The sequence below is a fragment of the Phaseolus vulgaris genome, chromosome 5 (assembly GCF_000499845.2).
Source record: "Phaseolus vulgaris cultivar G19833 chromosome 5, P. vulgaris v2.0, whole genome shotgun sequence".
Classification (NCBI taxonomy): domain Eukaryota; kingdom Viridiplantae; phylum Streptophyta; class Magnoliopsida; order Fabales; family Fabaceae; genus Phaseolus; species Phaseolus vulgaris.
In genome coordinates this window covers 33198663-33209323 of record NC_023755.2, presented here as the reverse complement: position 1 = coordinate 33209323, position 10661 = coordinate 33198663, and the positions used below count along the sequence as shown (strand labels likewise).

Genomic DNA, 10661 nt, shown 5'->3' with positions numbered 1-10661 from the left:
TTTTGAACAGTTCTTTTGTTCCTATTTCAATAATGAGGGTAATAGTTTATGGAAAAGTCTTTGGGTCTCGGTGATGTGGAGGATTTAGAAGCATAGAAATAGGTCTATTTTTAATTAAGCAAAGGTTGATGCCGAGGAAATCCTTTCCATGGCTCAACACTACAAGAAAAACTACATTTAGCTGCAAAGGAAAGTGACGGCCCACTTGTGGACACTAAATAGTGTTAGCTTAACCTTCACAATTAAAGAAAATAGAATAAAGTGTAGTAAAACGTGGTTATACTCAGGCAAACTTAAAAATAAAAAATAATAAAAAAATAATAATAAAATTGAAGGTTTGGCTGACGCTATGCCTACTTAAATTTGAAGGCTTAACCCACACTATCTCTACACTATCTCTATTTTAAATTTTTGAAGGTTTAGCCCCGCTATAATTTTAAATTTAAATTTAAATAAACAATTTGTGAAAATCAAAATACCCAACTACGGTTTCATTTTTGGGGGCTTAAACTCATTCAAAAGCTTAAGCATTTGAGCAACTTAGTAGTGGAGCTGAGCAACTTAGTAGTGGAGCAGAGCAACTTAGTAGTGGAGCATTTGAGCATTTGGAACGTGATTGAGCAGTGGAGCATTTGGAACGTGATTGAGCAGTGGAGCATTTGAGCATTTGGAACGTGATTGAACGTGACCGTGAACGAGCAGTGGATCGTGAGCATTTGAGCGAGAGCGAGAGCGATTGTGCGACGGAGCGATTGAGCGACGGAGCGAGCGAGAGCGATTGAGCGATTGTACTCACAGTGAGTTTCCCTTCTCCTTTCTTAATCTTTCGCAGTAACCCTAACTTCTCGATTTCAGATTGTGTTTGCTGATAATATCCGATGATTGTTGCTAGAAGTCTGGGGGCAACGCTTGTGATACCTGACATCAGAGGAAACCAACCTGGTGATAGAAGGTTAGTGCTGAATTTTATTCTGTGTTTGATGTTGCATCCTGTGTTTGAAGTTGAATAAGATTAGGCTAGGTTTCACAAATGTCCACAGCTTCCAACCCATATCCACTTGCTTCTCATTCTCATAACCCTGCTCTCCACTGTATCCTTCACCAAACCCACTTCCAACACCAGACTCAACATAGAAATCATCTTCATGGTCACTTTCCTCGGTCACTTCCAAAAAATAAAAGAACCTTGGCTTCTCCAAAAGTGTATTCTTCATGATGGAAAATAAAATAGAAGAAAGAGTAGAAAAAAAAAGGAACAGAAAGTACAACTGCATTGTTCTGTAGTTTTCATTTTGTGAGCCTTTTATCTGCTCTTTAGTGCTCAAGAACCTAAGGTATTTTGTAATAGTGACAAAACTAGAGTTTTCTTTTTCAAATTTCTAATAGCATCTAACTTGTTGTTTTGTGTATTTTTTACCATTAATTTAGAAGTTATTGTTATTAATATTGTTATTAATTTCAAAGTTATTGTTATTAACTTGTTGATTACAATACAAACATCAATGGTTTACTAACTAAGCTATAGTGCAGAAGCAGTGTTAGCAAAAAAACCAGTATGTCCACTTCAATAATGGTTATCCTTGATGAATTGGGAAAGCTCTGTTTGAACTTTGAAACAAATATTGTGTATATACCTACTAATATGCCTTCTGAAGTTCTATTATGCACCCTAAGACAGGTATTAGGAGATTTGTTATGTCTAATAGTTGCTTAGTTTTTCATTTCCATGTTGTTTTTTCAAGGTGACAAAACCTGTTGGAGTAGTGGAAGCTTATTTAAAATCAAAGACCGAGCAAAGCATAAAGAATGTCAACAAGTCAGAAATAGAATTATGCAAGGATAAAAACAAAATTGAGGTAAGCCAATCTATTTCTTTTGACAACGAATAGTATATATATTTGTTTTTTCTTTTAAATTTTCTATAGGAAGAGTACTAGATAAGACATGACAGTATGAGGTTATGTTGGGACAAGTCTGGTTATATTGTTGATTTTGTTGTTATTGCTAATCTGTGGTTAGTATTTAACTGCTTGGAAGAAGTTTTTCTTTGATAATTTATATTTGTTTATGCTGTGAACTATATTTACAGGACATCCGTGGAAATGATGTGAGTCTGAATGATTTCACTGGGAAGGTTATACTGATTGTGAATGTTGTCTCACAATGGTAACATACTGTGTGTGTTCAGAAAGCTTAGGACTTGTGATGTTACCTCCATTGCATATATGCCACATCTTTAGGACTTCCAACATAAACTTTTTGCTTAATCATCATTCAAATTAACAAAGTGAAATGAATTTTCCAACAACTCCCAGTCTTTGCTCACTTTCCTTTCAATAAGAAAAGTTTGGTGTGCAGAAAGCTTCCTTGTCAAAGTTAAGTTTATTTAAATAAAATAGTTCATTCATATCTTCCAACTTCTTCTATTTAAGTATGTGATCACTTTCCTTTCAATAAGAAAAGTTTGGTGTGCAGAAAGCTTCCTTGTCAAAGTTAAGTTTATTTAAATAAAATAGTTCATTCATATCTTCCAACTTCTTCTATTTAAGTATGTGATCACAGACTCAATCTTTAGTTCTTGACTTGAAGTCAAGGACAGAATCCACACAAAAAGAAATTTCAAAAACAAAAAGCACTTTATTTTATTTATTCTTATTCTAAAAAGTAACAAACGTATTAAGAAATGTCTAGAAAAATACTAGTTACAGAATATTTAATATATTTTCTCATGATCATAAGCGCATTCAATATATTTTAATAAATATTTTAATTATTTGAAGGTTATTTGTTAATGAATATTTTAAACACATTACTAAATAAGAAATATTTAATATATTAAATACTTTTAATTGTTTTAATAATTTGTGTTAAACGTTATTTTATGTTTTCATTAAAATAAATATATTTTTATTTTTGTTTCTTCATAATGCCCAAGACAATTGTTTATGCAAAATGAATTTTATATATATTGTTTATGCTTACAGGTTAGCTCGTGACTCTCTTAAACACATAAAGACTTCAACTCCTTCAAAAATCACTTATAAGATTCCTCCAGTGGTAAGCTCTTCAGGTCAATTTTGTAGTTTTTCTGCTGAGATAAGTATTTAGGTTTTATATATCTTGTAGTTTTTCTGTTGAGATAAGTATTTAGGTTTTTTTGTTGACAAATCTTGTGGCTTCACAAGACCGTCCAATTAAACAAAAAAAATTGGTTTACAACCAATTTATTACCAATATTTTGAGTTGAAAATCACTTTACAAGTCAAAACTGATTTCACACCATTGTGATATGGTATGATAGTTTTGTTTGATAATTCTTATATATCACTACTCATAGAGCGGTGTTATATTGTCTAATAATTTCATCACTACTATATACATATATTCTATGCAGAAAAATGGATCGAAGATGGATGTATGAACGACTTGATCCTTCAAGGAGACTTAGCAAACAATTCATTACTGGAGTAAGTGAGTTTGTTTCGAAGGCAATGGATCAAACTTTTTATACTATAGAAGGAGGGATAAGGTGTCCTTGCATAAAGTGTGTCTGTGAGAAAATTCTTCCACCATCACATGTGAGGGCTCATTTGCTACGATATGGTTTTAAACCTAACTACACAGTTTGGGTTCAACATGGAGAAGAGATGTCAAGTGAGGACAATGTTGGTTATGCATCCAGTAGCCATGGAAGAACGAAACCAGTTGATAACATTGGTTTAATGATTAATATGGTGTATGATGCATACATGCAAGAAGCAGACATAACAAATCATTATGATCACATGGACAACGACGATGAATATGTAGTAGAGTCACCTAATGCAGAAGCCCAAAGGTTTTATGATATGTTAGCAGCTGCAAATGAACCCATTTATGATGGTGCTACCGAGGCAAAATGATCAGTAGCCATCAGACTACTAGCAGCTAGAACGAATTGGCATACACCTGAAAAATGTTTAGACCATTTCATAAAATTGTTAGTTGATGTAGCTCCTAAAGATAATTGCATACCAAAGAACTACTACGAAGCTAAAAAAATTGTGTCAAGTCTTGGATTGAAAGCCCAAAAACTTGATTGTTGTGAAGCTGGATGCATGTTATATTACAAGGATGACAACCATTTAACTGAATGTAAATTTTGTCATCTTCCTCGGTATTTTCCTCCTAAAGGTGACAAGGGAAGATACAAACAAATTCCAAAGAAGAGAATGTTTTATTTGCCAATCATCCCAAGATTACAAAGACTGTATGCATCAGTAGAATCTGCTAAGCAAATGAGATGGCATTTTGAAAACAAAAGAGAAGATGGCATACTGCGACATCCATGTGATGGGGAAGCTTGGAAGCACTTTGATAAGATATATCCAAATGTTGTTGTTGACCCACGACATGTGAGACTTGGTTTATGTTCTGATGGGTTCACTCCTTATGTCCAAGCTTCAACATCCCCATATTCTTGTTGGCCTGTATTTCTTACTCCTTATAATTTGCCCCCTGAAGTGTGTATGACCAAACCATATATGTTTCTAACTTGTCTCATACCTGGCCCAAGTAACTCAACTAAGAAAATAGATGTCTACTTGCAACCACTTATTGATGATCTTAACCAATTGTGGAATGAAGGTGTAATGACATATGACATCTCTACAAGAGAAAACTTTGTCATGCGAGCTTGCTTGATGTGGACAATCAATGATTTTTCAGCTTATGGCATGTTGTCAGGATGGGGGACTAAAGGGAAATTAGCATGTCCTCATTGTATGGAGGACACGAAAGCTTTTACATTACCACATGGTGGTAAAAGTAGTTGGTTTGACTGTCATCGTCGATTCTTGCCTACTGATCATCCATTTAGGAGAAGCAAAAGGAGATTTACGAAAAACAGGACTGAGTCGGATGGGCCTCCTAATTTCCTAAATGGAGAGCAATTGTGGGAATTTATTCGAGACTTTCCAAAGGTGACTGATGGTCCATTTGATACCTTATTAGGGTATGGACAATATCATAATTGGACAAAAAGATCAATCTTTTAGGATCTGCCATATTGGAAACACAATTTGCTAAGACACAATCTTGATGTCATGCACATTGAAATTTTTTTTTTTGATAATGTCTTCAATACTGTGATGGATGTCAAGGATAAAACAAAGGACAATCACAAGGTAAGAATGGATGTTGCTGAATTTTGTGGACGCGGTGACTTGGAATTGGTTCAGTTACGAAATGGGAAGTTAGGAAAGCCAAAGGCAAACTACACTTTCACAAAAAAAGATGCAAAATCAATTTATAGATGGATTATAGAGTTAAAAATGCCTGATGGATATGCCTCTAACATTGCCAGGTGTGCAAACATTGATAAAGGGAGTATGCATAGTATGAAAAGTCATGATTGTCATGTCTTCATGGAGTGTTTACTACCAATTGCATTTCGTTCATTACCAGAATTTGTTTGGAATGCGATAGCTGAAATAATTCAGTTTTTCAGAGATTTATGTTGTAACTCTTTGAGGATGGATGATTTAATTCGAATGAAAGCGAATATATCTATCATTATATGTAAATTGGAAAGAATCTTCCCACCAGGTTTCTTTGATTCAATGGAACACCTGGTTATTCATCTTCCTACTGAGGCAATACTTGGTGGTCCTGTCCAATATAGATGGATGTATCCATTTGAAAGGTAATAATCTAATCCTCAGTTTTATTGTTCATAATTATTGTTCAATACTTAAAACTTGACATGTGGTGTAGGTTGATGAGAGATGCAAAGCGATCAGTGGCTAATTTAGCAAGGGTAGAAGGTTCAATATGTGCATTCTACTTACACCGTGAAATAACTTATTTTTATTCTCATTATTTCCAACATGTAAGCTTGTTGTCAAATACAAGTTTGAGAAATGATCCTCGGACTAGTTCAAATAAGGGAGTTGAATCAACATTGTCCGTTCTCAACAAATGTGGTCGTCCTAGTGGATCATGCAAAGAATATTGGCTAAATGATGATGAATATCGTTCTGCCCATGTACATATTCTCATCAATTGCAATGAAGTTAAACCAATACTTGAGTAAGTTAATAACAACACAATTTGTATTGATTATGTTTAAAGTGCAGTTTATGACTGATTACTTATTTATTTCAAGATTGTTCTTACAAGTTAACAACAACGAAGAGGGTTCAATGAATATACATAGACATTTTCCAGAATGGTTTAAAAACTATGTAAGTATTATTTAATTTAACAACTAAGTAAGTGTTACTTAATTTAACAATTATGTAACTATTTCATAGGTTTATGATGAGAGGAATAGGGTGATTGACCCAAACATGAAAGCATTAGCTTGGGGACCTAATTCATCTACAACATCGTGGAACATGTACTTCGTTAATGGATACAAGTTTCATACAAAGTCATGGAGTGAAGGGAAGAAAACCACAAATTGTGGGGTGCATGTAAAAGGTGTAACAGAAGGAGGACAAGATGACTTTTTTGGCGTCATCAAACATATTTATGAATTAGAATATCTTGGTTTGAGTAAGAAGATTCCTCTTTTCTTTTGTGATTGGTTTGATCCAACCAATAATAGAGGCACCAAAGTTCATTCAGAATATAACGTTGTAGAAATCAAGATGAGTGGAAGATATATTCCATATGATCCCTTCATTCTTCCACAAAAAGTAAGACAAGTTTACTATGTGCCTTATCCAAAGATATGTAGGAACTTGCGTGGTTGGAACGTGGCAATCACAACAAAACCTCGAGGTCATGTTGAAGTTGATAACATACAAGATTATTTACCTTATCAGTTTGATGAAATGCCTAACGTGTTACCAATTACAAGAATTGAGGAAGTAGAAGGCTTAGCTGAAACATTAATTGTTGAACTTGTCAATGATGATGTTATTGAAACAGTATGCGATGATGATGATGAAGATGAGGTCAATGAATCAAGTCAAGATGATGAAGAACACGATGATAATGACATGGACAATTGGGACTTTGAAAACACTGATGACTAATGTATAATATTTTTTTTTATTTGACAACTAATATGAAAATGTACCCAACTTAATTGATGATGCCATTTTTTTTCCAGGAGAAATGCCTAGGACTAGAGGAAGGGATGGTTCTGTTATCGGACATAACAATGCTAGGCGTGGAGTTCACACATTTATGCATAGTCGTCTTGCAATAGAACTAGGGTCCATCCCTTATTCTGGCTCATCCCGTTTTCTTCAATCCTTCACGCCTTCTTCCTCCACCCCTTCTTCTTCTTTGACCCCTTCGACCCCTTCTTCCTCAACCCCCTCCTCATCCTTTCGTTCTGCACTACGGCAAGACAATGTTCCTCCTTCTACCTCCCGTATTATACCAGTCTTGTCGCCCGTGGCTCCAGCAGTCCAATATTTGTCTACTCCGACACTTTTTCCCACTTGGAGTCCCCCATTACAGTCCACATCTACTCCCTCATTAGTTCACTTCTCTAGTGCTCCATCTGTTCATGTGACTCCTCAAATTCTAGTGCAACCCACTCTTACATCAGTTCATCCCACTCAGGCATCAGTGCAACCCACTCATACATCAGTTCAGCCCACTCAGGCATCAGTGCAACCCTCCCCTGATACGCCAGTACAACCCATGACACATCATGATATCCCTGATGAAGAACATGATGGTAGTGGGAGGGTCATCATTCGACCAGTGGGTAAAGGGTAAGTTTATTATCGCATTGAACTTTATTGTGAATTGTTTGTTATACTTCATGTTTAACATTTTGGTTTGCATGTTTTGTAGATGGACACCTAATCATTGTGCTACTAAGGCAATTGGACATGCAATTAGGTCACAATTTAGGGGTCCTTACTATCACTATGACGAAACACCAGAGGAAGTCCAACTTAAATGGTGGACTGAATTTAAAGTGATCTTAACATAGCATTTTCACTCATTTCCATTTAAGCATGTTCATTAACTTTTATTTAAATTTGTTGTTCTTTTTACAGACTCGAGTGACTTGGGCCCCTCATGATGAGTGGCAAATTAGAAAAGTGTACGAGTCAAAGGTGAGAAAACGCCTTTCTGATATGCTTGGTAAAGCTAGGATGAAAGCAACTAGACCTAACTGGATTAGTGAACAAGCATGGATTGGTCTCTTGGACTATTGGGATTCGAAAAAGTTCAAAGAACAATCAATCCAAAATAAATTGAATAGGTCATCAACTCGAGGTGGGGCATTGCACTCTACTGGTCGTAAATCACACCTCGACATTGCATTAAGCCTAGTAAGTATCTATATTTCTTTGCATAAGCTTAAATTTAGTAGATAATATCTAATGTTGGTAACTTTTCCATTTATTTCAGGAACGGAAATTTGGTCGGCCTGTTGAACCCGATGAATTATTCATGGCCACACACACTAAGAAGGATGGACTTTGGGTGGATAGTCGTGCCAAACAGACTTACGTAAGTTATTGCTCTACTTTTGTATACATGATTTATATTCCTAACTTAGTCGTGCCAAACAGACTTACAATTTTCACAATGAACTAGGAAACCTACCATGAGCGATTGAAAGCCCTCCAATCAGACAACTTTGAAGGATCAACTTCCAACTGCCAACCAATCAATCCAACAACAAAACTTCAATGCTGGAAGGATGTTGCTGGAGGCAAGAGTAGAGGTCGATGTTATGGGACTGCAGACTTGGCTTCCAACGTTCGCCATGGAGTGTCTTCCCTAACCCAACCTTCAATACTTGCTCCTTCCAGTGATTACTTTTCTCATAATGAACAACTTCATCAACAAGTGATGCAAGCAAATGAAAGAGCCGATCAAGCAACTCAAAGAGCCGATCAAGTAACTCAAATAGCTACTCAAGCAAATCAAAAGTGTGCAATGTTGGAGGATAGAATAAAGTTCATGGAGCAAAAATTAACCATGATGATGGAGCGACAACAGGGTGACACCTCAACAAGCACAAGTCAGGTTCACCCTCACTATGCTCGGAACTTTGATGATCAACCTCTGCCTTGAGTTCATTTTGTAAGTTTTCTTAAAACATTTCTTAAGTTTGGTTTGTAAATTCTTAAACCAGAAGTATAGAGGTTGAGTCATTTATGAATTATTCGCATTGCATGCATACTTGTGTTTGCATGTTTTTATCTTCTTGGCAGTATTGTGATGAGTGAGTGTGTTTATGCAGTGAAACTTTGTGATATAAGCAAGGGAAAAAGGATCATGCGTAGAGCTTCATGGTTCTCCTTTTTCTGTTTTGGAAAGTTGGTTCCATACCAATATAGTGTTCACCATTGCAATTTTGTGAGGTACGTATATATAACTTAAAAGGAAATATCATTGGTCTTTAGGAAAACATTATCTTGAAGGTGCAATAGCAAAGGGTATATGATGACCGAAGGACCTTTGGTCTTGGATACTCTCATTTTGGTGCTTTGGAATTTGAAAGTTTTGAAACTTGCACATTATAAAAGTAAAGTGAGTTAGTGAATCAAAATAATGTCCTGCGGAAAGCCTATTGTGCTTTTTCTTCATTCAAAGACATGCATCATTCTGTCATTCCTCACAATATTAATTTGTTCAAAGATATTTATGATAGGAAAATGATTCTATCTGTTTTTTTAAGATATTATCAAACGATAAGTAAATATTTTATAAATTGGATAGTTAGAAATGTCCAATTCATATAAACTTTTGGTGTACATGATCAACTGAACCATTAAGTTATATTTAAGTGTTTGTCTAAAAATTGTATGAATGAGTAGGAGAGAGTATCTAGTTTCATTTACATGGTTCACCACAGGTTTTTATGTTTGGGGGTTGAGAAGATCGCATGGTGTTTTTCGTTTTTAATGTTTGGATTTTGTTAAGGTGAAGTGAATTATGGTGAGAGAGTGGCTGTTTTCTTATTATATGCCATGTTTCAACTTGAAGCTTAATCATATGGTTCCATGCAGAGAGATCTACAAGAGGGTGTGTGTTGCTGGGAATGATCCTTCACTTGCGGAGTCTCCAAATGAGGACAAGTAGTGTTTTGATGGTATATAAACTAACCAATGGCTTTCACTTTTTATTCCTACAAAACCATGAGTATATATAGTGGGTTTTATATTTGCATTGATAAATACACATTGATGGAAAGGTCATGTTTGAGATACAAATTGTTATTGTGTTACTCTAACCCAAAAGTATTCCAATTTCCTATGGATACGTGTATTCTACAAAATATAACAAATCAAAAAGTGCTCTTTGTTTCCACGTTAAGCCACTCAACATTTTTCTTTTTTTTGGATTTTCTCAATACTATGCATGTAATTCAAATTATACCTTCACTAATGTTTGAGGGAAAATCATATTTTAACCAGGATATGTTTCTAGGATGTCAACTCATTTTTAGTTTTTTTCTACTTGAATAGTTCGTTTCACTTTATTGATAGTTTTTGAAATGTTAACTTCTAATTTTTAAAATGGTTTAATAAAAAATAAATAAAAGGAATTACTGAGAACTTTTTATAAAGAAAATAGTAAGCAACTAGTTTTACATTAAAAAAAATATAATAACACTTATATATTATTTAAACAATAATTAATTTTTCCTAACAGAAAATATTAATTTTTATAAAAAACAAAATAAAAGTTAGTGT

General features: G+C 34.8%; 1 long non-coding RNA gene across 3 annotated transcripts; it reads left to right on the top strand.

The window, feature by feature from the left end:
* Positions 1-780: 780 nt before the first annotated feature.
* Positions 781-10273, top strand: LOC137834500 (uncharacterized). 3 transcript variants are annotated; one of them, XR_011084904.1, is made up of 6 exons: positions 781-797; positions 896-952; positions 1743-1856; positions 2090-2166; positions 2985-3057; positions 9975-10273. It is a non-coding gene; the product is annotated as an uncharacterized lncRNA (long non-coding RNA). The 3 variants fall into 3 exon arrangements; XR_011084903.1 differs by having other exon boundaries at positions 893-952; XR_011084902.1 differs by lacking the exon at positions 781-797 and having other exon boundaries at positions 823-952.
* The last annotated feature ends 388 nt before the right edge of the window (positions 10274-10661 follow it).